Source organism: Cicer arietinum, chromosome 7 (genome assembly GCF_000331145.2).
Source record: "Cicer arietinum cultivar CDC Frontier isolate Library 1 chromosome 7, Cicar.CDCFrontier_v2.0, whole genome shotgun sequence".
In the NCBI taxonomy this organism is placed as follows: domain Eukaryota; kingdom Viridiplantae; phylum Streptophyta; class Magnoliopsida; order Fabales; family Fabaceae; genus Cicer; species Cicer arietinum.
Window position 1 is genome coordinate 29,651,178 of NC_021166.2, and position 4,376 is coordinate 29,655,553.

Consider the following 4,376-nt stretch of genomic DNA (forward strand, 5'->3'; position numbering starts at 1 on the left):
CTCGTGCCTCTATTAATCAATGGAATTTTCACAAAACAAGACGTCAACAATGAACTTTTGCATGGGTATTTACATTAGTTTTCTACGATTTTCTCGAGGGTGTTTACATTAGGTTTCTACAAATGAAAGAAATATTGTATATATAAGAGAGATAACTCATATACCCATTGCCATAAGGTTTTGGATTGTCTTGTGGCTGGAACATTTAGCACGAATCTTGAATGTTTATAGCACATTTCTACTGCCACACTCCCCCGAACTCCCCACTCAAGTATTTCATAGGCCTAGAGGTGGCCCGTTCTAAGATAGGAATTTCTATATCTCAAAGAAAATACTATTTAGACTTGTTTGTATCTAAATACCACTCGTCTTGATATTACCTTTACAACACAGCAATTGAGCCACTTTTTGCATGCTCCAACTGTGACACATTATAATGTTGCTTGTAGAGTAATGAGATATCATAAGGATATTCATGATCATCGTTTTTTGTTTTCTAGGAATTGAGAGCTACATATCTTAGGTTACTCATATGTTGATTGGGTTTGTTGCGTAGGCTCTAGAACATATATTTCAGGATGACTTTTTTCCTTGGTTCTTCACTTATACCTTAGTGTGCTAAGAAGCAACAAACTGTATTAAAATCTTCATTAAAGGCATAATATAGGGCTGTTTCTACTGCCACATATGAGTTGCAATGGTTATTGTATTACTTACGGACTTACACATCACATGCTCTTGAAAATAATATTATAGTGTAATAGCCAAAGCATCTTGCCCATAGCTTCAAATTGGTTTTCCATGAGAGAACCAAGAATCTAGATATAGATTGTCACCTAGTTGAGAAAAGGTTTAGAATCTTACACTCATTGCATATACCCTCACAAGAACAATTCATCGATTTCCTTACCAAAATTGTTCCACCGCCAAAGTTCAATTATTTTACTTCCAAGCTTATCATGATAGATATCTAATATATATCATCCTGTGGGAGGATATTTAACAATAAAGCCTTAAAAAATATCAACACTGAAGCAAATCATGTGGATGTAGAGTTGGAAGCAAAGACCACATGGACTTCCTTACTAATTTTCCTCCGATTTGAAAAACTATAGAGCAATAATATAGTGAATTAGGGCCTATAGTAATTTTTCTAAATTCACATCCTTTGATGCAAATACACCATTGTAACATGGATTTCATTCATATTGAAATTGAATCATATTGCTTGCATTTTATGTGTGAATTATTTCTACTTCTTCCCAAATATTTCAATATAAGTTGATCCTTCTTTTCTTTATTTTTTTTAATATTGTATAATTGATATTTACCATTTTTTATCCCAATTTTTATTGTGTTTCAATAATTTTGTTGGCATTAGATACATGTGAGCTTATATACAAAAATGACATTGTCATCTAAGCAAGCATTATTTTCCTCAAAAGTCTATATTGGAAACCCTAATATTTATTACAATCAATCTTTTAGAAAATGTCACTACGCCAAAAATAGGATTTTATAGCGCGCCTTTTACAGCGCTTACTAAATACAAGTGCGGTTGTAAATATATTTTAAAAATAACGGAGCATATAACAGCGTTTTTTTATAAGCGCTGTTGTATGGTCATATAGCGTTTGCGCATAATTTTTACAAGGATTTTATAGCGCTTTTACACAAGCGTTGTACAATGAAGCGCCCTCACATAATGTATTACAGCGCTTTTTGGACAAGCGCTGTAAAAGACATGCGCTTTCAAATAAATAAATGACCTATTACAGCGCTTTTTTTACAAGCGTTGTAAAAGACATGTGCTTTCAAATAAATAAATGACCTATTAGAGCGCTTTTGTTACAAACGCTGTAAAAGGTCACATAATTGAAGGACATATTTGAGCGCTTATTCTACAAATGGGCTGTAAAATCATTCGCTCATTCACTTTAAATAAAAATCATTTACTTTAAATAAATAAAAACAAATTTACGAACCCTCATCACCTCTACTCTGGGAACCCTCATCTCCTCTACGTACTATGCGACCATCTACTGCTCCTCCTTTAAAAAAAATTGGATATGTTGTCTCAGGTATTTATAATTTTGTTGTTGTCACGAAAACTAATAAATTGTTACATAATAAATCATATAAAATCTTTTCTTTTTTGAAATTTGTTGATCTGTTCTATTTTGAAATATTTTTTGTTGTGAAATTGTTACATAATGGTTGATGTTATCAGTAGCTTATTATTTTTGTAACTGCATTTATATAGGTCATATAATATGGACCGGAAATGGATGTCTGTCAATCGATTGTCAAAAGAGTATGAAAATGGAGTGAAGGAGTTTGTTAAGTTTGCAGTGAAGAATGCAAAAGATCCAAATAGAGTCGTTTGTCCTTGTTTAAAATGTTGTTTTGGAAAACGCGTTAGAGAAGATGAATTGGAAGGACATTTAGTATGAAATGGAATTGATCAAAGCTATACATGTTGGATAAGACATGGTGAGAAAAAAAAAAGGAAACATTAATTTTGAGAATGGTTCGACATATGCTTCAACTGGCTTCGATACAGATACATATAAGCCGGACCGAGTTGAGGAGATTGCAAAAGCAGTTGAAGAAGATCTTCAGAGTTGTCCTAAAATGTTTGAGAGTTTGTTGAGTGATGCAGAGAAACCATTATATAATGGTTGTACTAAATTCATAAGACTATCGGCGATATTAAAGTTGTACAACTTAAAAGCGAGTAATGGATGGTCTGATAAAAGCTTCACAGAATTATTAACACTCTTAAAAGATATGTTGTCAGATGATAACGAACTTCCCAGTCAAACCTACAAGGCAAAACGGATTTTGTGCTCTATTGGCATGAGTTACGAAAGGACTCATGCGTGTCCTAACGATTGCATTTTATTTCGAAACGAATATGAATTACTTAAGACGTGTCCGAAATGCAATGTCTCTCGATATAAGAAGAAAGAATCTACTCCAGTAAAAGTCGTGTGGTATTTTCCTATAATACCAAGATTTAGGTGCATGTATCGCAGTGAAGAAGATTCAAAACACTTGACATGGCATGCAGATGAAAGAATTAGAGATGGAATGTTTCGACACCCTGCAGATTCCCCACAATGGGCAAAAATTGATCACGAGTATCCTGAATTCGGGATAGAGTCAAGAAATCTAAGACTTGCACTTTCTACTGATGGAATGAATCCACATGGTCTTCAAAGCATCTCACATAGCACGTGGCCTGTGATTTTGGTAATATATAACTTACCTCCATGGTTATGTATGAAGCGTAAGTTTATGATGTTGTCTCTGTTAATTTCTGGACCCAAACAACCGGGGAATGATATCGACGTATACTTGACTCCTTTAATTGAAGATTTAAAAATTATGTGGGAGACAGGTGTGGAAGTTTATGATGGGTATAGGAAAGAATGTTTCAATTTGAGGGCTATGTTGTTCGGCACAATTAATGATTTTCCAGCATATGGTAATTTATCAGGATATAGCATTCAAGGTCAGTGTGCATGTTCTATATGTGAAGAGAGTACAGATTGGATGCGGTTGAAACATTGTAAGAAGAATTTATTTCTTGGGCATCGTAGATTTTTACTTTATAGTCATCAGTATCGTGGGTGGAGAAATGCATTCAATGGAAAATCAGAGGAAGGTAAAGCTCCTTTAGCACCGACTGGATATCAAATACTTGAAAAAGTACAAGGTTTGACCAATAAATTTGGCAAACCTTTTGCGGGAGAGCTGGTCAAAACTAGGTGGAAGAAAAAGTCAATTTTCTTTGAATTGCCATATTGGAAGTCATTGTATATAAGACATTTCCTCGATGTGATGCATATTGAAAAAATGTATTTGATAGTGTTATTGGCACGTTACTCAATGTTCCAGGAAAGTCTAAAGATGGCATCAATGCAAGATTGGACTTGGTCGATATGGGAATAAGAAATAAATTGGGTCCCGTAAAGAAAGGAAATCGCACATATCTACCTCCAGCCGCTCATACTCTATCTAGAAAGAAAAAAATTGTTTTATGTAAATTTCTACACGAAGTTAAAGTTCCAGAAAGATACTCTTCAAACATTAAAAATTTGGTTTGTATGAAAGGCCTCAAGTTAAAAGGTTTGAAGAACCATGATTGTCATATTCTAATGGAGCATTTGCTACCAATAGGTATATGTTCCATTTTACCTGAAAAAGATCGACGAGCTTTAACTAGATTATGTTTCTTCTTTAGGGAAATTTGTAGTAAAGTGATCGATCCTCATAAATTACCGATATTGCAGAGGGAAATTGTTGTTACTTTGTGTGAGCTTGAAATGTATTTCCCACCCTCATTTTTTGATATAATGGTTCCCCTTACT